Genomic DNA, 25,310 nt, shown 5'->3' on the forward strand with positions numbered 1-25,310 from the left:
GGCTTGGAAATAAGCGGGAGTCAGGTGCCATTTAGCTCCCGTAAAATACTGGATGTCACTTTAAATGTAGCCGCATTTTTTCCAGGCTACCCATGGTCCAAATGTCTTAGTTTTCAACATCGATTAATTTATGTAAATTCGTTTTAATTTCTATTGTTCAGCCTCACAGTGGTTCAGCCTTACGGTTTTTCAAAATACACCACGACTCGTGAAAATAACGCAAGTAATAGCGCATGAACCAGGGACCTTCTTGGTTAATAAGTATATAGCCCCTGCTTCCACAATCCTGATTTATAAGCCTGATTATTATACTAGAATTCACATATGTGTTTACAAAGCTAACAACCACAATTATTCACATGAAAATTGCAGTATAAATTGACGTATAACGAATTACTCATAATTAGGCTATAGTAAACATACGTCAGCGTATATTATAAGTTACATACATTATTGTAAAACCCAGACATTACCATGGCAACCGATGGTATCTCATCATGAAATAAACATTCAGTTTTCTTCCCTAATCGATGTTAACTATAGGTACGCCTACGTTACAATTTACTCCGTATTGTTTTTAATATAATTAAGTATTTAGTCAGTTTCCATCAAATTTGGTATTACAATCAATTGCACAGGAAGACGGAGCGTGATATATACAGGGTGTCCCAAAAACAACAGAACCCTCATTGCGCCCTCTTTTTCTCCTATTTCTGTCAAGTTGATCAAATATATTTTGATACATAAGAAACCTTAAGGGAGGGGTATGAACGTTTGAACAGTATTTATTGTGGGACATTAGAGCACATCAGACATATCGAATTGCATTCTGAATAAGAATGTCCTTCTGATATCAAATAATTTTGATTTTTTTTAAAATTCGCAATGTAATACACATTTTATGACAAATGATTAAAAATTGATATTTTTGATATTTAACAGTACTCGAAGTAAACTTTATAAATTTGATAATATGTACTTAAAGTGTATGTAGGTGGGATGAAAAGCCGACGATCAATTGAAAATTTTGACCTTTCGTATTGAAGATATGGATTTTTTTCCCCAAAACACACAAAAAAAAAGGTCTTTTGGGGAAAAAATTCACTTCGAGGACTGTTATATATCAAAAATGTGAAAAATTTGTATTATATCGTGAATTTCATAAAATGAAAATTATTTGATATCAGAAAGACATTCTTCGTATTCAGAATGCAATTCGATAGGTCTGATGTGCTCTCATGTCCCACAAAAATGCTGTCGAAACGCTCAAAACGCTCATTCCAGTTCCCTTAATTCGTTAGCTTTAATAAACCGAAAAAATATTTCAATTAGTTAACAACATTTGAAGATATGCTCTTTTAAGAAATAATACCCGTTTTTCACTCTGTTCAGAGTGGCAGACTATAGCATGTTATCGTCTATAGATATCGCATTTGTAGGACAAGTATTTTGAAAGTTTACAGCTTGTAGTCCTAAGGGTCATAAACCTAAAGTACCAATACTGGAATGAGTTCTAACCTTAACCTATATGACATGAGCCCTTCACGGACCCTAACCCTATCATAAGTCCACTAATCCATAGGGGGATTATCCCAAATCCTATAATCCTAATCTTAACCATTAATCCTAAACCCCATCCTAACCATGAAATGCCATTCGAAATAAGACTATAAGGTGCTCCTTTGAATACACAAGTGCACTTATACAGTTCTTAAAAGCAGTGACATGCTATCTACTGACGATGGCATCTCTTTGGTCAGGTAACATAGCACATGCATGTATGCTACAATGCTGTCATGAGTAGATATAGCACGCATGTAAATTGTCTATACAAGTACTTTGAACTAACAACGGAAAGCGAATATGAAGGGTTCTTAAAAACAATGACGTGCTGTCTACTGACGATAGCACCATCATGTGGTTATAAGTATGGTATGCTATCATCAGTAGATAGCATTGAGTAAAATACAATGACACATGTAATAACCTGTTCTTGAAATCTTTGGCGTGCTTAAACACAAGTGCTCAATTTAGTATACGGTATAGGCTATAAATGTATCACTAAAATGCATTTGTGGCGGAACATAATGCTCGAATGGGAAGAGTTTAAATCTCCCGCGCCCGTATTCAGCACTACCCATTTCTGCCCTAGAAATCTGGAAACCATGGAATGCGAGTGCAGGAGTGTGTGGGGGATGTGGGAACGTCTCCCTTGAAAATATATATGGTCAAATAAAATCAGGACCAAGAGGTAAAATAAACCCTTTTGGCTACTGTTTTTCAAATATATATTTCTCACTTTCGGGCTTTATCCTCTTTGCACGACCGGGCTTATTACACGCCTGCATAAACTCATATATATAAGTAGCGGTAATTTTCCTAAGACAAATTTGTCTGATATTCTATTTCTAGCAGGCTCCGTACATTGTATGGCCTTGATGATACTTTAATCGGCTGTCTGCCATACAAGTGGTATATGACATTTTAAAACGCACAATTTATCGAGGCGTGTTCGTGAGCAACAAACTGATGTCCTTGTTAGGATTTATTGGATTTATAGTATCAGATAATATTGAGCATTGAGTGTAGGTATACAAGAGGAGATTTAAGGATGAGTACATTACCAAGACTGGAGAGAAAGTGGAGGAGGAGATACGGGAGAGGGTTAGGGGGAGAGAGACAGAGCAGGAGCGTATCACATGGAAGGGCAAGGGCCATGGGGCGCCAAATCGACCAATTCAGCGATCCCTATAGATCAATTCTGAGCCCCTCCAAATGGTGGAAGTCAAAAATAGAGAAAAGGGAGAGTGGGGGAAGAAAGAGGGGGGGAGAGAGGAGGGAGAGAGATCAGTGGCGTGGAAAAGGGAGGGCACGTGCAATGGGGCGCCGAATCGACCAATTCAGCGCTACCTATCGATTCTGCGCACTCTCCAAATGGTGAAAGTCAAAGAGAGGGGGGGGGAATGGAGAGGGGAGAGGGAGAGGGGAGAAAGAGAGGGGTCCCACCGAACCGTTAAAGTGGGGACATTCGTAGGATTTTCACCGTCAAAGTGGGGACTAAAATGAAAAGTGGGGACATTGCGATGTCCCCACTTTTACGGTGAGCTATAGTAGGGGTCCCCCTAACACGGTCGTTATCCTGTCAGCTAGTGTGAGATTACATAATGCAAGATTTAGGAGATATGACGGTTGAAATAAAATGTAGGGACGAGAATAATTTGACCCTACTATGGTACCCCACAACACACGTCCCCACTTTATTTTTCCTCTTACTTTTTTTAAGGAAACACATATCGGGAAAGATATTTTGAACTTCAAATGGAAGTAGGGGCCCTATATAGACTGGTGGCAACGAAACAATCGTATTTAGCTATGTTTATCTCTTTCTGGCCAAAAAAAGTGGGAACGTGCCCACTTTAACGGTTTCGTAGGATAGAGAGAGGGGGTGGAGAGGGACAGAGTGAGAATCTTCATTAATCAGAGTGTCTTGCAGAGAGACATCCAGAAATATTTTTAAAAAGTGGAGGGGCAGTAGAGAGTGAAGGGGAGAGACAGACATGGTGAGGCCAAGGGCAGATAAATGTAATTAACACAGATATAGAGAACAAAAAGAGACAGAAGGAAAGGAGGAAGAATACGGATAAAAGTAGCGTATAAAACATCAATTTATTAAGTATTCGTGAGCAATAGTCCGATGTCCCCATTATCTGTGAACATGGTGAATATGACAGTTATTTACGTCGCACGATAATGGCTCGACAAAATCACAAAAATCTTATAAAACACACGAGAGGGGAAATTGCGTGGAATTTAATACAGCACATAGACAGTATTATGATATAGATCACGCGCGAGGACAAGAGAGAGAAAGAGATACAGAGGGTAAGACAGAGCGTGTGAGATCAAGAACAGCAGGGAGAAGAGAGAAAGAGAGACATGCAGACATGCGAGACGGACGGACAAAGACGGATAGTCCGACAGAGATAATATTTGTTTGAAAATCAAGGCTAATCTAGGCATTAACAGGAGAAATCTAATTAGGTAACGCTGATGGGTTGGCGCCAAGATATATAGCTTTAACGTCCCACTTGAAGCTGCTCAAATCTTGGTTTCAACTTACGCGTGCTAGCAGGGAATTCCTGCAGAGTATGGCAGAAATGATCTTCTGTGTGAGACCAAATTGGACCTTAGAATTTTCTAGGCAAGGACAAAATCTGCCAATTTAATTACAAAGTCTATAAAAACATAGATCATTTTCACTATAAATATCATTGTTATCATAGGTTTAGGTTTTGATTTTGACTAGACACTGGTAGGCCTATAGGCCTAGGCAGCAAAGTCAATCGAACTATAGCCGTAGATAGTTTTTCCATTATCCTATCGATGTACTATTAATTTTTATAATTTCAAAATTGAACAGCCTTTTTTGCATTATATAAATAGATATTTTTTCGTAACTAAAATGTTTTATTCATATATTCTTCTTCATGCAGTCTCTTTCGTTTTGACAGTAATGCACTCAAACTATAGTGTATATTCAAATGACAATGATAAATGGACCATACTACATGTTGATCCAAATTATTTTAAGTTCCAAGTTTATTTCCATTACACTGTTAGAACACTGAGTAAAAACCAGTTGGGTAAAACATTTTACCCAACATTGTGTAAATTATTAAATTGCGTTATTTTCAGTTGGGTAAAAATTTACCAAAGTTGGGTAAAGTATCATTTTACCCAACCGCTGGGTACCATGCATATGAACGACCCTCGTGGATTGGGTAAAGGTTTTTTTACACATTGTTGGGTTAAAATTTTACCCAACATTGAGTAAATTACTGAAAATAACCCCAATGTTGGGTAAAATATTTTACCCAACTGGATTTTTCCCAATGTTCTAACAGTATGTAGCTACATCGTAGCGTCTGGCGTGAATGATTATTTTCACGACACCTGTAGTTGCCCTTTCTCAGTAAACTGTCTACTTATCATGCTTATAAAAAGAAGGAAAAACACGATTCGATTTTGCTGTCATTATAGCATCGATCATCACTCAAGCTGATGCTGATGGGAAGACGCTCAACAGTAATCGGCATGCTCGCTGTATTAATTATAGAGGTAAAATATGTGGAATTTTAACAATGTTTAACATTAATGGTTTCTATTATGCTTCTATAACCTATCACTATAGTGTTTAGCTGCCTTTGTGGAGTCCCTGGAGGGGGGGGGGGTAAGAAAAAAGAAAACCAATCCTAGACACTGCCCCAAAACAGCTGAGAGCCATACTGGCTATGCTGGAACGCAAAGGCATTCCGACAGATGGAGTGTATGCTCCGAGGGAATGGAGAAGGTTGAGTACTCAAAAACCGGTTAACCCACCTATGTCTGGTCCTAAAGCCCAGCGACCTTGGAACAATAGAAATTCCAGAAGATTGGACTGCAACAAGGTGATTTTTCCAATTGTGTCATCTTCCAAAGAGAGAACTACATCAGGAGTGCTCATCTTAAGAAGGGTGAAATTCGACCCCGATAAGATGACTGCGCTGGTGATCTACCAATGAACTACCCCCTTAAACCAAAATGTCATCCCTCTTAAAGGGGCATTTCGTGATCCACAGCCTCATCCCCCACTTTTCTCAAAAAAGTTGAGATTTTTATATCACTGGAAACCTCTGGCTACATAATGTTTATGTACAAAATATTTCTTGCAGATTAATTCGTTTAGCCAAGATATCGTGAAATTTGAATTTCGTTCTGGTGCACCAGGACGAAATTACAACGCATTGTCTATGGAGCAGTGTAATATACATAATCATGCATAACTCGCAAACGCAAAATCGGAATCAACTGAAATTGTGGGAATAGGCTTTTTTCGTGGATATGTACTGAAAAATGTCATAAAAAGAGGATGCTAGGATCACAAAATACTCCTTTAAAAGGTGACCTTCAAATATACGTCAATCCCAAACTACGTCATTTTTTCCGGAGCTTTTCGAATATTTACTATTGTATAGTGACCAGCTCTTGCAATGATTTATGCCAGACAATGCGTTTCATTTCTTGAAACAGATTCATCAGGTTTGGTATAAAGAATGAAAATTTGCATGTCACATGAGCAACATGGAACTCATCATCTATCGTCCACAGACGCAATAGCGGAAGCGGTTGAGACAAAGTGGTACCAAGTTGCTTTAGCCTCCATGAGTTGTATGAACTGTTTCAACGAATGAAATGTCAAATGTGTACTCTCATTGTTACTAGCATTGTTAGTCATGTGCTATATTCTGCTGATTGCATTGTAGTTATGTGCTTTGTAGTTATATGCTATCTATAGCTGATAGCATTATAGTTATGTGCTATCTACTGCTGATAGCATTGTAGTCATGTGCTATCTACTGCTGATAGCATTGTAGTTATGTGGTATCTACTGCTGATAGCATTGTAGTTATGTGCTATCTACTGCTGATAGCATTGTAGTCATGTGCTATCTACTGCTGATAGCATTGTAGTTATGTGGTATCTCCTGCTGATAGCATTGTAGTTATGTGCTATCTACTGCTGATAGCATTGTAGTCATGTGCTTTCTACTGCTGATAGCAATTGTATTTATGTGCTATCTACTACTGATAGCATATATGTAATATACTTCGGATAGCATTGTTGCTATGTGCTACCTATTGCTGATAGCACTGCAGTTACGTGATATCTTCAGTTGATAGTATTGTAGTTATGTGCTATCTACTACTGATAGCATTGTGCTATCTACTGCTGATAGCATTGTAGTTATGTGCTTTCTACTGCTGATAGCATTGTAGTTATGTGCTATCTACTACTGATAGCATTGTAGTTATGTGCTTTTTACTGCTGATAGCATTGTAGTTATGTGCTATCTACTGCTGATAGCATTGTAGTTATGTGCTATCTACTACTGATAGCATTGTAGTTATGTGCTTTTTACTGCTGATAGCATTGTAGTTATGTGCTATCTACTGCTGATAGCATTGTAGTTATGTGCTATCTACTGCTGATAGCATTGTAGTTATGTGCTATCTATTGCTGATAGCATTGTAGTCATGTGCTTTCTACTACCGATAGCATTGTAGTTATGTGGTATCTCCTGCTGATAGCATTGTAGTTATGTGCTTTCTACTGCTGATCATTGTAGCAATGTGCTATCTACTGCTGATAGCAGTAGCGAAGCACATGGGATGGCAAGTGCCATGGGGCGCCGAATCGACCAATTCAGCGCTCCCTAGACCAATTCTGCGCCCCTCCAAATGGTGGAAGTCAAAAATAGAGAAAAGGGAGAGTGGGGGAAAAAAGAGGGGGGAGAGAGGAGGGAGAGAGATCAGTGGCGTGGAAAAGGGAGGGCACGTGCCATGGGGCGCCGAATCAACCAATTCAGCGCTACCTATCGATTATGCGCACTCTCCAAATGGTGAAAGTCAAAGAGAGAGAGAGAGAGGGGGAAGTGGGTGGAGAGGGGGAGGGAGAGGGGTGGAGAGGAGAGAAAGAGAGGGGTCCCACCGAACCGTTAAAGTGGGGACATTCGTAGGATTTTCACCGTCAAAGTGGGGACTAAAATGAAAAGTGGGGACATTGCGATGTCCCCACTTTTACGGTGAGCTTAAGGGGGTACTACACCCATTGATTTTTTTTGCATTTTTTTGCATTTTGTGAAGAAATTACAAAAAAAATTGAACAAAGTGGTATGCAAAATGAAGGGGCAAATCTTCTCGTTTTATTGGTGGCATCGGTATCAATGTAGCTTACATGCTTTTGAAGATAGAAGCCAAAAGGAGGTACATCACTGATGATTTAAATTCACTTCATTTTGGAAAGCTTACTATCAACGGATTTCGTTAAAATTTTGGATATGTGTTGCTAACACATTAGGGAAATAATGTTGATATGTAAAATGGGAATAAGTGGTCCCTGATTTCTTTTATGACTTCATGAACTTGGTGCTCCACAACTATCAAAAAACGAACCGGTTAAAATGCTTCTATTTTCAATGTCGAGCTATATTTTGTATTTTGAACTTGCAACACTATGTCACTGAAACTTAATTAAGCCATAGGTAACAGGTTACCACAACCACACTACAGCAATGTTGAAAAGATTGTATTTTTTGTCACCTATACCACCATATTAGGTAGTTTTCCGTAAGCTTCATTTTTGTGATTTTGGTAACTATTTTATATTTATTTGCCCAATCCAACTCAACTAGGCAATCTAAATTGTACTCACCATTTACATCCCAAGGTATTTTAGTATATCCACCTCACACATTTCCATTATATATCCAGTAACAGACAAAATATCAAAATTGATGCCTCATTATGACATGTATGATATCACAGACTATCACATGTATTCATAATTGATGCCTGAATTTGACCTGAACCAATTGACCTATAACCTGACCTTTGATGACCTTATAGCCTTTTTTAATCTCTTTTCCTAACAACATATTATAGAAGATACATACATGGTGTAGTATTTAAATTGTCTATGTGGAAGAGATTATTTAGGCCTATTTAATTTATTCAGTGTTATAATCAGTGAGTATATTTCTATAGATAGTATAACAAAGGATTTAATGTATTCTATTCATGTATTCTACTTGGACATGTTCAATAGAATAAATCATGGTTTGTTATGAAACACACATCTCAGTTACCAGGATACAGTAAACAAAAAAAATATATAGGGCTAAAATGATTTTCTAAAATGGTTTAAAACCACTTTTTATGTAGAGATATTTTATAAGTTCAGGACATGAGATGATGAACATATTTATATACTTTATAAATTTGCAACAAAAAAAAGAAGATGGGTACTGATGAAAATCGGGGTATTAAATCGCCTTAATAAAAGCATTATATGAGCTGTTGCAAGGAGGACTATAGTAGGGGTCCCCCTAACACGGTCGTTATCCTGTCAGTTAGTGTGAGATTACATAATGCAAGATTTAGGAGATATGACGGTTGAAATAAAATGTAGGGACGAGAATAATTTGACCCTATGGTACCCCACAACACACGTCCCCAATTTATTTTTCTCTATACTTTTTTAAAGGAAACACATATCGGGAAAGATATTTTGAACTTCAAATGGAAGTAGGGGGCCCTATATAGACTGGTGGCAACGAAACAATCGTATTTAGCTCTGTTTATCTCTTTCTGGCCAAAAAAGGTGGGAACGTGCCCACTTTAACGGTTTCGTAGGATAGAGAGGGGGACGGAGAGGGGGAGTGTGAGTGGGACAGAGCGAGAATCTTCATTAATAAGAGTGTCTTACAGAGAGACATTCAGAAATATTTTTAAAAAGTGGAGGGGTAGGAGAGAGTGAAGGGAGAGACAGACATGGTGAGGCCGAGGGCAGATAAATGTAATTAACACAGATATATAGAGAACAAAAAGAGACAGAAGGAAAGGAGGAAGAATATGGATAAAAGTAGTGTATAAAACGTGAGCAATAGTCCGATGTCCCCATTATCTGTGAACATGGTGAATATGGCAGTTATTTACGTCGCACGGTAATGGCTCGACAAAATCACAAAAATCTTATAAAAGACACGAGGGGAATTACATGGAATTTAATGGAGCACATAGACCATATTATGATATAGATCACGCGCGCGGACAAGAGAGAGAAAGAGATACAGAGGGCAAGACAGAGCGTGTGAGACCGAGAGCGGCAGGGAGAAGAGAGAAAGAGAGACATGCAGACATGTGAGACGGACGGACAAAGACGGGCAGTCCGACAAAGATAATATTTATTTGAAAATCAAGGCTGATCTAGGCATTAGGTAATGCTGATGGGTTGGCGCCAAGATAGCTATTAACATCCCGCTTGAAGATCCGCAAATCTTGGTTTCAAGCTATACGCGTGCTATATATAGGCTAGCAGGGAATTTCTACAGAGTATGGCAGAAATGATCTTTTGTGGGAGACCAAATTGGACCTAGAAATTAGGCAAGGAAACAATCTGCCAATTTAATTACAAAGTCTATAAAAAAAAACGGTAATTTTCACTATAAATATCATTATGATCATAGGTTTAGGTTTTGATTTTGACACTGGTATAGGCCTAGGCATCAAAGTCAATCGAACTGCGTAGCCTTAGATAGTTTTTCAATTAACCTATCGATGTACTACGTCACTATAGCTATACATCACCTTAAGTACGTCATATAAATTTTTATATAATTTCAAAATTGAACAGGCTTTTTGGAATAATATAAATAGATATTTTCTCGTAATTAAAATGTTTTAGTCAAATATTCTTCTTCATGCAGTCTCTTTCGTTTTGACAGTAATGCACTCAAACTATGGTGTATATTCAAATGACAATGATAAATGGACCATACTACATGTTGATCCAAATTATTTTAAGTTCCAAGTTTATTTCCAATACACTGTTAGAACACTGAGTAAAAACCAGTTGGGTAAAACATTTTACCCAACATTGTGTAAATTATTAAATTGCGTTATTTTCAGTTGGGTAAAAAATTTACCAAAGTTGGGTAAAAGTATCATTTTACCCAACCGCTGGGTACCATGCATATGAACGACCCTCGTGGATTGGGTAAAGGTTTTTTTACACATTGTTGGGTTAAACTTTTACCCAACATTGAGTAAATTACTGAAAAAAACCCAATGTTGGGTAAAATATTTTACCCAACGGGATTTTACCCAGTGTTCTAACAGTATGTAGCTACATCGTAGCGTCTGGCGTGAATGATTATTTTCACGACACCTGTACTTGCCCTTTCTCAGTAAACTGTCTACTTATCATGTTTATAAAGAGAAGGAAAAACACGATTCGATTTTGCTGTCATTATAGCATCGATCATCACTCAAGCTGATGCTGATGGGAAGACGCTCAACAGTAATCGGCATGCTCGCTGTATTAATTATAGAGGTAAAATATGTGGAATTTTAACAATTTTTAACATTAATGGTTTCTATTATGCTTCTATAACCCATCACTAACCAAGTGTTTAGCTGCATTTGTGGAGTTCCTGGGGGAGAAAACCAATCCTAGACACTGCCCCCAAAACAGCTCTGAGAGCCATCGAGCCATCTATAGGCCTACTGGCTATGCAGCAACGCAAAGGCATTCCGACTGATGGAGTTTATGCTCCGAGGGAATGGAGAAGGTTGAGTACTCAAAAACCGGTTAACCCACCTATGTCTGGTCTTAAAGCCCATAGACCTCGGAACAATAGAAATTCCAGAAGATTGGACTGCAAGAAGGTGATTTTTCCAATTTTGTCATCTTACAAAGAGAGATCTACATCAGGAGTGCTCATCTTAAGTTTCGACTCCGATAAGATGACTGCGCTGGTGATCCATCAATGAACTGCCCCCTTAAACCAAAATATTATTTAAATCCATCTTAAAAGGGACTTCAGAGATACGTCAATCCCAAACTACACTTTTCAGCCCTCATGTTATTTTTTTTTTCTATTAACTTTTTAGGATATTTACTAATGTAGTGACCAGCTCTTGCAATGATATTGCCAGACAATGCGTTTCATTTCTTGAAACAGATTCATCAGGTTTGGTATAATTAAGAATGAAAATGAAAGAATGAACTCGAAGACGGACATAACCTTTTTAGTTTTCTTCATATTTGATCGATATTTCTTTTAAAAACATTTTTAAGGATAATATCTCCCGATTTTTCATCCATGCAGTCTTAAGCTACTTCCAAAATATTTGACAGATTTTGTTGGTTCTCGACGGATCTCTGAACTCTTTTATCACCAATAGAGACACAAGACACAAAGTGTTCCCCTCACCGATACTCCACTCACTAAAACCGACATCATGCCGTATAGCATGACTGAAATCAAGACCTGTTAAAAGGGAGACATCCCATATCAGAATATAATACATCACATAACGGCCACCAATCCCATATCTGGTTATCCCGTATCTGGTTAGAGGTAATTTATGTGATGTAAATATCTTACGACTCTCATGTAAATGGGGGAGTTTTCTGGTCGACGAGTGATCCCAACAAGATCTGACTGCGTTTGCCTTTAAGAAAGTTTATTATCGCGTATCAACCTAAAACTCGGGAAGAGGAATGTCGTGGTCACTTGTCGTGGTTTCTAATGAAAAATAATAACGATTCCGGGTCCGGAATGATATTGTATGCTATACCGCCCACGATAAAATGAAGTAAGGGGCAATTTGGAAATATGAAGCAAAAACATATATTTGTAACTTGTAAGATTTATTCAAGATTTTGCTCATGAGCAACATGAAACTAAATAACTGATCATCATCATCTGTCATCGTAGACGGAATAGCGGAAACGGTTGAGACAAAGTGTACCAGGTTGCTTTAGCCTCCATGAGTTGTATGAACTGTTTCAACTAATAAATGATAAAATATTAATCAAAAAATGTGTACTCTAATGTTGCTAGCATTATAGTTATGTGTTATCTACTGCTGATAGCATTGTAGTTATGTGTTATCTACTGCTGATAGCATTGTAGTTATGTGTTATCTACATGCATGCTGGTAGCATTGTAGTTATGTGCTATCTACTGCTGATAGCATTGTAGTTATGTGTTATCTACTGCTGATAGCATTGTAGTTATGTGTTATCTACTGCTGATAGCATTGTAATTATGTGCTATCTACTGCTGATAGTATTGTAGTTATGTGCTATCTACTGCTGATAGTATTGTATTTATGTGTTATCTACTGCTGATAGCATTGTAGTTATGTGCTATCTATACTGCTGACAGCACTGAAGTTATGCGCTATATACTACCGATAGCATTGTAGCAATGTGCTATCTACTACTGATAGCATTGTAGTTATGTGCTATCTACTACCGATAGCATTGTAGCTATGTGGTATCTCCTGCATGCTGATAGCATTGTAATTATGTGCTATCTACTGCTGATCATTGTAGCAATGTGCTATCTACTGCTGATAGCATTGTAATTATGTGGTATCTACTGCTGATAGCATTGTAATTTAACAGTCAAGTTAGCTCAATCGATAAGGCGTTCGACTATGGTGCGAGAGGTTGCGAGTTCGAACCCTGGTGGTGCCTAGTATGCTCTCGTGGAAAAATTGAGTTAGCTTGAAATTCCCTTGGACAAGGAACTCACTGCTAATTTGTCTCGTTGTAACCCGTACGAAACTCGGGGAGCTGATCCTGGTTGCGATGGTTATTTGTGGAATGTCTAGGGTGTGCGCTCTTGAAGCAGCAAAGTCCCTGAATTGTTGTTTAATGGTTTATGGAATGATGTGGGGCCATAGTGGTCAGCGACAACCTGTAAAGTGTGCTGAGGCTTGTGGATCAACGTCTAGGCGTTGTGCCTGTGCGTAGCGCACTATAAATCACTGCGCTTTTTTTTTAATTATGTGCTATCTACTGCTGATAGCATTATACAAATATATACTGCCATGAGAGGTTCTGGTTAAAACTATGGGCCCGAGGTGAGATCAATAGTACTATTTTCCTGAGGGCGCAGCCCTCAGGAAAATAGTATTAATTGATCTCAACGAGGACCATAGTTTTAACCAGAACTTCGAATAAAGGCAGTATATATTTGTTTTATATACTGCATTAATATGTTCTTTGTTCATTGATTGGTTAAAAGAAAATTATTTGACGTTTTGACTCTCTCGCTTCTATCCTGAGTGAACAGCACGACCAATTTAAGCACAACCTATATTTTGCCCTTCAAAAAATCGAATAGGCTAAAATAGGGCTAACCAATTACAGCAGCGCGAAATGACGCTATGGCAGTTTCGCGTGCGTGAACTGTTCCGTCGCATCGAATGCGCGCACGCGGAAGGCATGGTCAAAAGTACTATTTACGGCTTGGAGATACTATTTACGGCTCATCCGGGACATTGAAAATACTATTTACGGCTTAGAGGTACTATTTACGGATAAGAGTACTGATAGTAGAACTATTTTTGGTCATGTGATCCACTTTTAACCAATCAATGAACAATAATATATTAATGAAGTATATAATTTTAGTTATGTGCTATCTACTGCTGATAGCATTGTAGTTTATACAAATATTAACTGTCTATGAGTGTGATGGTCGAAATATAATCACGAGGTGAAAGATGGATTGTTCCATTCCACGAGCCGGAACGGCGAGTGGAATGGAACAATACATCTTTCACCGAGTGATTATATTTCGACCATTACACGAATTTAAGACAGTTAATATTTGTTTTATATCACTCATGCATAAATTCTATTATTAAAATACTGTTTAAGGTAGGAAATACATTTTTTCATCAACATAACACCATGTTTTGCCGTGTTATATTTCACATTTTGGAGTCCACCCCATAGCTAAATCGGCGAGTCCAAGAGTCAGCGCACGGCTTGGCGCAGGCGCACTACGCCAGAGCACATGATGGTAAAGACTATCACACGGAGAGGGTGATAGTAAAAATGGCAAATGGTAATCAACCAATGAACTGTCTAGAATTTATGTATGAGTGATATAATATGTGCTATCTACTGCTGATAGCATTGTAGTTATGTGCTATCTACTGCTGATAGCATTGTAGTTATGTGCTATCTACTGCTGATAGCGTAGCAGTTTTGTGCTATCTACTACTGATAGCATTGTAGGTATCATAGTTATGTGCAATCTACTACTGATAGCATTGTAGTTATGTGCTATCTACTACTGATAGCATTGTAGTTATGCGCTATCTACAACCGATAGCATTGTAGCAATGTGCTATCTACTATTGATAGCATTGTAGTTATGTGCTATCTACTACCGATAGCATTGTAGTTATCTGGTATCTACTGCTGATAGCATTATAATTATGTGCTATCTACTGCTGATCATTGTAGCAATGTGCTATCTATTGACGATAGCATTGTAGTTATGTGCTATCTACTGCTGATAGCATTGCAGTTATGTGCTATCTACTGCTGATAGCATTGTAGTTATGTGCTATCTACTGCTGATAGCATTGTAGTTATGTGCTATATCTCTGATCTATAATACTGCGGCAAATGATTGCAGTATGTGCCATCTGCCCTATACTGCTGATTTACACGCTACCATTTTCAATAACAATGTAATCTATATAATAATACGCTATTCTCTGTCTCTCTGTCAGACCTACGGTTGAGAGGTCATAGGTCACAAAACAAAGATTTCAAATTGCTCATGGAGCTCAAACTTGGTTGGTGGGTGTAACTTTGGCCAAGGAAGCCCAGGTTTGACATCTGCAAAAGCCAATAACTATATGACAGCCGAGAACCGCGAAATACGGGTAACCGCCTAGTCTATATAATAATACGCTATTCTCTGTCTGTTTGTCTGTCTGTCTGTCTGTGACTGCTAATGTGAGGCCACCGTAGGTCATACGGGGCTCAAACTTGGTGGGTGGGTGCAGCTTGGTATGAGGAAGAACGAGTTTATATTTTTAAGGTCAAAGGTCAAGGACGGGGTCAAGTTCAATTGAAGTCTAATTTCAAATACTTTAAATGGCAAATCTAGCCATGCCATTGTGTTGACCTTGGACTACCAAACAAAAGTTTCCACGGTGACCTTTTTGTCAGACCAACAGTTAAGAGGTCAAAGGTCAATAAAGGTAAAAATTTCAAACTGCCCCTATGAAGCTCAAACTTGGTGGGTGGATGGAACTTGGAATAACAAATAAAAGTTTCCACGATGACCTTTTTGTCAGACCTGCGGTTAAGAGGTCATAGGTCAAGAAAGGTAACAATTTCAAATTGCCCCTATGGAGCTCAAACTTGGTGGGTGGGTGGACCTTGGACTAACAAACAAAAGTTTCTACAGTGACCTTTTCGTCATACCTACGGTTAAGAGGTCATAGGTCAAGAAAGGTAACAATTTCAAATTGCCCCTATGGAGCTCAAACTTGGTGGGTAGGTGGACCTTGGACTAACAAACAAAAGTTTCCACGGTGACCTTTTCGTCATACCTACGGTTAAGAGGTCATAGGTCAAGAAAGGTAAACATTTCAAATTGCTCCTATGGCGATCAAACTTGGTGGGTGGGTGGACCTTGGACTAACAAATAAAAGTGTCCACGGTGACCTTTTCGTCATACCTACGGTTAAGAGGTCATAGGTCAAGAAAGGTAACAATTTCAAATTGCTCCTATGGCGCTCAAACTTGGTGGGTGGGTGGACCTTGGAGTAACAAACAAAAGTGTCCACATTGACCTTTTCGTCATACCTACGGTTAAGAGGTCATAGGTCCAGAAAGGTAACAATTTCAAATTGCTCCTATGGCGCTCAAACTTGGTTGGTGGGTTGACCTTGGACTAACAAACAAAAGTTTCCACTGATCTTTTCGTCAGACCTACGGTTAAGAGGTCATAGATCAAGAAAGGTCAAAATTTCAAATTGCCCCTCTGGAACTCAAACTTGGTGGGTGGGTGGACCTTGGACTAACAAACAAAAGATTCCACGGTGATCTTTTCTTCAGACCTACGTTTAAGAGGTCAAAGGTCAAAAAGGTAAAAATTTCAAATTGCCTATGGAGCTCATACTTGGTGGGTAGGTGGAAATTGGACTAACAAACAAAAGTTCCATTGTGACCTTTTTGTCAGACCTACGGTTGAGAGGTCATAGGTCAAAAAACAAAGATTTCAAATTGCTCATGCAGGTGCTCAAACTTGGTCGGTGGGTGTAACTTTGGCCAAGGAAGCCCAGGTTTGTGTTTGTTAGGTCATCCATGGTCAACGATTTTGAGACCTGCAAAAGCCAATAACTATGACAGCCGAGAACCGCGAAATACGGGTAACCGCCTAGTCTATATAATAATACGCTATTCTCTGTCTGCGCCTCTGTTTGTCTGTGACTGCTAATGTGAGGCCACCGTAGGTCATACGGGGCTCAAACTTGGTGGGTGGGTGCAGCTTGGTATGAGGAAGAACGAGTTTATATTTTTAAGGTCAAAGGTCAAGGACGGGGTCAAGTTCAATTGAAGTCTAATTTCAAATACTTTAAATGGCAAATCTAGCCATGCCATTGTGTTGACCTTGGACTATCAAACAAATGTTTCCACGGTGACCTTTTTGTCAGACCAACTGTTAAGAGGTCAAAGGTCAAGAAAGGTAAAAATTTCAAACTGCCCCTATGAAGCTCAAACTTGGTGGGTGGATGGAACTTGGAATAACAAATAAAAGTTTCCACGATGACCTTTTTGTCAGACCTACGGTTAAGAGGTCATAGGTCAAGAAAGGTAAATATTTCAAATTGCCCCTATGGAGCTCAAACTTGGTGGATGGGTGGACCTTGGACTAACAAACAAAAGTTTCCACGGTGACCTTTTCGTCATACCTACGGTTAAGAGATCATAGGTCAAGAAAGGTAACAAATTCAAATTGCTCCTATGGAGCTCAAACTTGGTGGGTGGGTGGACCTTGGACTAACAAACAAAAGTTTCCACGGTGACCTTTTCGTCATACCTACGGTTAAGAGGTCATAGGTCAAGAAAGGTAACAATTTCAAATTGCTCCTATGGCGCTCAAACTTGGTGGGTGGGTTGACCTTGGACTAACAAAGAAAAGTTTCCACGGTGACCTTTTCGTCATACCTACGGTTAAGAGGTCATAGGTCAAGAAAGGTAACAATTTCAAATTGCTCCTATTGAGCTCAAACTTGGTGGGTGGGTGGACCTTGGACTAACAAACAAAAGTTTCCACGGTGACCTTTTCGTCAGACCTACGGTTAAGAGGTCAAAGGTCAAGAAAGGACACAATTTCAAATTGCCCCTCTGGAACTCAAACTTGGTGGGTGGGTGGACATTGGACTAACAAACAAAAGTTTCCACGGTCATATGGTCGCTGGTTAGCTGACGACAACACAGCCATGATTGGGCTCCTGTTTCATTTTCGTTTTGTGTCGTTTTTGATTGTGTTAGCCAACTATATTTTACACCAAAATAATCGTGAGTACCTAGAGAACAATTTAAACAACTTTAATGAGCAGAATTTGACTTTTGTGGCTCATACAGAGAGCGGGAACTTTGAACATGAATACTGCAACGATATCCATAACGCTAGTAATAGTAACACCATTGAGCATCGGACTATTGATTGCAATGACCTCGGTGTTGTGTATGGTCATTCATCACTTACGGATAATGGTCAATCACCCGTACTAAATAGTGACCACAGTACGGAGTATCGCTATTCTCGCAATGAGCTGTTAGACTTTAGATATCATAATGCAAGTCTCACTGAGCCCAATGTTGACCTTAATTGGCTTAAAAAGTATGAACGCCGACGTGGACGGAGAGGAGGCACGCACATCCACAGGCGTATTCCTGTTACCAATTCTTCAAGAAAGACTAAAGTATCGGATCGGAGGAGCCACTCTCTCCAATCTCACTGCTATTCCCAAACTTATTACACGTAAAGACAAATTTCCAACTGTTGTTGTTTGCAACCCAATGTCAGTTAACAACAAGATGGATGAATTTAGATCGTTCATTCATGATCACTCTGTTGATATTGCATGTATATCCGAAACATGGATCAAGCCAGATTCCTCGCTAGATCACTTGCAAGTGGATAACTTTACTTTGTTTTCTAAACCGCGTGAAAATCGTATCCACGGAGGAGTTGCCCTGTATATTCGTGACTCACTGCATCCAAAAACTGTTGACATTCAGGTTCCAGACGAATTGGAGGTCGTGTGGATTCAAATAAGACCAGCATTCCTTCCACGATCTATAACATCTTTGTATTATTGTGCCGTTTATTCTCCACCTGATGATCCCCATGTTGATTTGTTGCTTGACCACTTGCAACAGTCTATAGATATCATCAGCACCAAATACCCTAATGCTGGTATCACGATTGCTGGTGATGTTAATCGCATTGACATTGAGCGATTAGCTACTGGAGGTTTCGCACAAGTAGTAGACAAGCCTACCCGAGGTAATGCTATTCTGGACAAAATAGTCACCAATGTTTCCAAACAGTATGAAACTCCTGACACGTTTCCACCATTCGGGCGTAGTGATCATAATGTTGTTTTGTGGAACCCTCTTCCTAGTCTCACCAAACACAATGTCACCGTGAAGAAAACAATTAGACCCATGAAAGAATCCTCTGTTCGGGAATTTGGACAGTGGATTATTGCGCATGATTGGACTGAAGTTTACTCGGCTAATGATCCTCAGAGCAAGTGTAATGCTATGTATGAGACACTTAATACAGCTATCAGCGACCACTTTCCTACACGGACAGTAAAGCTTCATGTAGAAGATAGACCATGGATGACAGATGATATCAAAGCCCTGATCAATGAGAGACAAAAACTGTTTGGCAAAGGTGATCCCCGGTGGAAATCAGTCAGAAATATGATCATCCGCAAAATTTCTGATGCTAAAAAAGACTACTATCACAACAGGATTCAAAATATGAAATCCGAAAACCCCGCTGCTTGGTATAGAGAGATCAAGTTCATTACTTCGGGTCAGAAGAGTTCGCCAACTATAGCTCCTCCACCTGGAGTTGACCCCACTAATGTTTCTGCGGTTGCTGACAGCATCAACCAGCATTTTGCTTCCATCACAAAAGACATTGATGTTTTGGAACGGTCTTCCCTACCAGTGTTTCTTCCAGCGCCGGATTCTTGTCCCAAAATTTATGAATGGGACGTGTATGATCGTTTAAAGAACCTTAATCGTCGGAAAGCAGGGGGTCCGGATGGCATTCCTGCGAACCTAATCCGCGAATTCGCCTATGAACTCAGCAAGCCGTTAGCTGATCTTCTCAATTGTTCTTACCAGAATGGTGTTGTCCCTATACAATGAAAAAAAGCTACTGTAATACCCTTGCCTAAAACTTCGCCGCCTTCGTGGGACAAACTGCGTCCGGTCTCATTAACTGACCATTTCGCGAAGTTAGCTGAGGATTTGTCACCGAATGGATTATGTCGGATATAGAACACAATCTTGACCCAAATCAATTTGGTAACCGCAAGGGTGTTTCAACTTCACATTATCTAGTCAAACTGGTTAACAATTTGTGTGTTCTCATACGGACCAATTGAAATCAAAGTGTTCGGTTGTCATAACCGACTTCAGTAAGGCTTTTGACCTTATCAATCATAATATCGTCATAAAAGACCTTCTTAACTTGGGAACTCGTCCATCAGTGATCCCTTGGGTGTGCAGTTTCTTAGAAGAACGAATGCAGTGTGTTCGTTATCAAAATCACTGTTCTGAGTTTGTTACCCTAAAAGGTGGTCTTCCGCAGGGCACCAAGTTTGGCCCTCTTGGTTTTCTGGCCAAATTTAATGAAGCTGTCCGCACAAATGTCACCGATGGCCGGGTTCTGAGTTTAAAGTATGTTGATGACATGACAATTGTTGAGAAAACCCGTATTGGTGATACTGAATCTTTGCAAAATGTTCTTGATGGTTTTTGTGAGTGGGCAAAGCAAAATGATATGAAATTAAATCCTGACAAGTGTGTTAACATGAATGTTACCTTTATGAAGAACCCACCTGACAGTGCACCTGTCCAAATGTGTTCCGAGAATTTGGCAATTGTGGACAAAGTCAAAATTTTAGGTGTTACAATTTCTTCCGACTTGAAATGGGATCTTCATTTGTCTCAAGTCAAGCGTAAGGCTAGCAATAAGTTGTACATGCTTAAAGTGCTTAAGAAATTCAGCCTTTCTGTTGATGATTTGATTACTATTTACAGATGTTATGTGCGGCCTTTATTAGAGTATGCCGTACCTGTGTGGAATGCAGGAATAATCGAATCTCAGGTCTTAATGCTAGAGAGGGTGCAAAAAGAGCCCTCAGGATCATTCTTGGTCCAGATTATCTGTCGTATGACCATGCTCTTGAACTGTGCAACCTCACCAGCCTTCAGGAAAGGCGTAAAATGCTGTGTGTTAAATTTGCCATGGATATCTACAAGTCAGATGAGTTCAGTGCCTGGTTGCCTTTAAAAGTTAAAGATAAAGTGCAATATTCTCTGAGAAATGCAAACCATTTTAACAAAATCAAGTGCAGAACCAATCGGTTTCACAATAGTGCAATTCCTTATTTTGTCGATTTGCTCAATGAACTCATGTAATGTGCTCTAATTTTTATCACGTTGCTGGCTAACTGTTTTTACATTGATATGTGTTTATTTTTCCAAATTCTTGATATTATCTTATTGTATTGTTGTATTGAAAGTATAGGGGGTGGGAGAATAGACTATGATATGTGAGTTTTGTTGGTGTGAGGACTCTGATTGTGGTATAATTCAGGTTGTGTCTAGTGTCATGCTGAGTGGGGTGTGTGAGCAACTGTTGTGAGTGGTTATGTGCCCTTCCAGTGTGCTGTAAGTGGATTGTGCTGTGCAAATGTGTGCTTGTGAGTAGTCTGGGTTGGATTTCTTGGGGTGGATTATTAACTTGTACTTGTTTTGCTTTCGTAGGGTTTGTGCTATAGGGTTTGCTGCAATATTTTGTTTATTTATTTTGTTGTTCACTTGCATTTTGTCAATTCTTTATTGGGTATATTATATATGTCTTTTAATGTAAACTTTGCTGTAATTTAGCCTGCGGGCTACAATGCATTGTGTTAATAAACCATAAATGAATGAAAAAAAAAAAAAAACGGTGATCTTTTCTTCGGACCTACGGTTAAGAGGTCAAAGGTCAAAAAGGTAAAAATTTCAAATTGCCTATGGAGCTCATACTTGGTGGGTAGGTGGAAATTGGACTAACAAAATTCCATTGTGACCTTTTTGTCAGACCTACGGTTGAGAGATCATAGGTCAAAAAACACAGATTTCAAATTGCTTATGGAGCTCAAACTTGGTCGGTGGGTGTAACTTTGGCCAAGGAAGCCCAGGTTTGAGATCTGCAAAAGCCAATAACTATGACAGCCGAGAACCGCGAAATACGGGTAACCGCCTAGTAGTCCTATAATGAGCTATGAGTAGTATACCTTAAATATTTTGTAAACACTTTATTCAAACTTGTATATATCTTGCGATATATTCAGAAAACGTATTGATGAAATTATGTTAACATCTAAATCTTATATCCGGGTTTGACATTTAACCACACTTATCATAACACTTATCATATTAACAAACATCTGCATTTATTTAAAACCAAATTTTAAGTGCAAAAGTACTTCAGTTGACTTGAAATATATGTCATACGTATACCTAGCGTCTCGGAGCAGTCGATTTGCGGTCGACATCACGTGATGCGCAGTTATTTTTGTAACCCCGATTTGGTTAACAAATCGCTTGACAACATCAGCATCGATCGCACAGCTATAAAGTACACGCTTACGGCTATTTATCTATTGCAATGAACTTAGCTATCTGTATGCGGGGCTATTATGCTATTGTTTTCATTTAAGATGCTGGCTTTTAGAGTCAATTTCGGCGTCGTGGCCACGCATCAACGAGACGGAAAAATTATGTATTGAATGGGAGGGAATTGTTGAATTGTGCAAGTAAACCTGATTGAAAACATGTTGTAATGCATTGTGTTAATAAGGGATATGGTTTCATTCACATGCGTGAATAATGCACATTTCAAAATGTATTGCTCTTACGTCATAGCTATAGAAGATGTTTGATGACAATATGAGCCGTAGATCAATCGGAATGATAATGACGATGACGATGACGTTGTTGTTGTTGTTGTTGTTGTTGTTGTTGATGTTGATGTTGATGTTGATGTTGATGTTGATGTTGATGTTGACGATGACGATGACGATGACGATGATGATGATGATGATGGTGGTGGTGATGATGACGATGATGATGACGACGACGACGACAACGACGATGACGACGACAACGACGATGACGACGACAACGACGATGACGACGACAACGACGATGACGTTTATGACGATTACGGTGACGATGATGATGACGACTACGACGATGATTAGGAGTAGGGGAAAGAGGGGGTAGAAGAAGAAGTGAACAACGGTCTGAGACAGGTAGGCCTACATGCTAAAAAGCCATAGAGGCATTGAAATTTTTTTTTTTAAGCCACAGAGGCTTTTGAGAAAATCTATTCATATTGATAATCCCGGGTTGGAAAGCATACATTGCTGCCGAAGTTGTATTCAGCAATACTACCAGTTATTAAAACATTGTAAAATCCACATTTTACCTGTCGTAAATACTCGGTTGTTGAACCCAAATTGAATACTAGTACTGCCATGTTATGAATGGGTGTTATACTATCAAAATGACAGCCATGACAGCCTCATTACAACCATGGGTCATTTTCATGCTTGTAACCCACAACATCCCGTGCAGCCTTCTGCTCATGTCCATCACCAGACACCAGCTCATTAAAGAACATTATTTTCCTCATCAAAGTAACAATTTTATCTCAAATCCATATGAAAATGAGTATTGACATGACCAATACTGGTAAAGCGGTTCTTGAGATATATCCTTATGTATAAGGGGCCGGTGCATAACCGATTTAATTGAGGTTTGGGGCACTGCAACCATGGACGGTTTTAACATTAAACATCATATTAGTGTTTTGAGTATATTGCGTATCGGATGATCTAATTTCGAGAATCTATAATAACAAGTATATAGCCATGTTTGTATTTGACTGAATTAATGCTGAATTTTATTATGATATATGACGATTCGATTAATTCGAATTTGATATTAAAATTTGATTAATCAAAACAAATTAAGGTCAATGGTCAGCTGACGCAAAGTCAAATTCATATCTCGTACCAAAATTATGCTGAAGAAAGGGGAAGTATAAACAAATGGTTCGTAGAATGGTTCGTAGAAACCAAAGTTTAAAAATATTCAGTTTTAGTCAATCAATGTTCCTGATTTCATGGAAGTTAATTTGCACTTATCTCGACCAAGGACACGGCGCACATTAGCGTTTAACTTCAATTATTTATTCATAAATTTTGACGCCATTTTGACACGCGATCTGGTTGAAGTGTCTTGTTGCACTATTTCGATCAACTGTGATCTATCTTGTTGGATTTCTCTTTTCGATTAGTTTTCATCATAGCCTAGTATTATTATACAAACTAGAAGAAAAATATGACGCAGAATAACGAATTCTAACTTATACCGAAATACTTTTCTTTCTTTTTTCCATATATAGGCTAGCAACCTTTTATATATAATGAGGAGTTTGCTTGAACCTAGTCCATCAGGACTCAGACAGATGACGACTGGAGCAACGTCGGCATTAGTAATAGTAATAGTATATACTCAAAAGATGGAGCAAAGCGAGTGTCTAAGTGGCACGAAGCAATGGCAAACTTTATGAACAAACTAAATAGTCTACAAGTATAGACAAACGGAGTGACAGGGTTGCAAAAGAGAGTGATACCATTAGCATGATTAAAAAGCACAGAAAGATGCTGAAGTGGAAAGAGAAAAGTGTATGGATAGGAACCAACGTCGAGACGAGTGGAGAGCTTGGTGGTAGCCCAAAAGAGAAGGAACTATCTCAAATAGATTGGCGAAATATAACTTGATAATTTCCACACTCCAGCTCGACTACAAAAGCACATGTTTGCGTCAATGATCTCTCTTGGACTAGCACATAGCAAGCCTTTTCCTTTAAAATAAAAATCAACAGTGTGTTTATTTATTTATTTGTTCGCACAAAACGTACAATTCAAGCGATAACAAAACTGCGCGAATTTAATCGTGTTTTTTGTTGTTGTTGTTGTTGTATGTTCTGATATTGCTAAAATAGTTTATACAAATTCATAATTTCGCAACCAGCTGCAGCAAACAGGGAATCCTTGTTCGTCAATGGGCTATTTCAGTTGAAATCCATACACCCCCTGTGGAATATATGATTCTAATCTCCCACAGGGGGTGTAGATTTCAAATGGAATTACTCATTCAGGTAACCTCATTTAAAATGCGCACTCCCTGTATGAAAGATTAAGGGATGTGGCTGTAGGAACAAAGACCAAACAAACATATTCTTGTTTACGCCGTAATATTGTAGTATTTCAACCATTTTACAACTTCAGCTGTGTAACTTGCAAAAATTCCCGCTAAAAAGTGGTTCTTTGAATTTTTTAAAATACATTAAAAATCGCATTGGACTTTTCGTACTGATTATACTATAATGATTACCTGCCTATAATGTTCTGATCACACTATAGACTGGGATTATATGTGACCCCATTGCCAGGCAATTTGTTCCTATTGTTCCTTGTCTGGAAAATTCAGGGACCGTGCTTTTAAATAACCCGCCAGAACACAATAAGGCCATTGACCTGTGTAGTGGTCATACGTTGTTCATTCGA

General features: G+C 38.9%; 1 protein-coding gene across 1 annotated transcript in view; it reads right to left on the minus strand.

Annotated features, from left to right (window-relative positions):
- The window catches only part of LOC140138843 (N(G),N(G)-dimethylarginine dimethylaminohydrolase 1-like), a 218,124-nt gene that overhangs the window by 127,891 nt on the left and 64,923 nt on the right, over positions 1–25,310 (minus strand). The gene's annotated exons all lie outside the window — the stretch shown is intronic.

The sequence above is a fragment of the Amphiura filiformis genome, chromosome 18 (genome assembly GCF_039555335.1).
Source record: "Amphiura filiformis chromosome 18, Afil_fr2py, whole genome shotgun sequence".
Taxonomy (NCBI): domain Eukaryota; kingdom Metazoa; phylum Echinodermata; class Ophiuroidea; order Amphilepidida; family Amphiuridae; genus Amphiura; species Amphiura filiformis.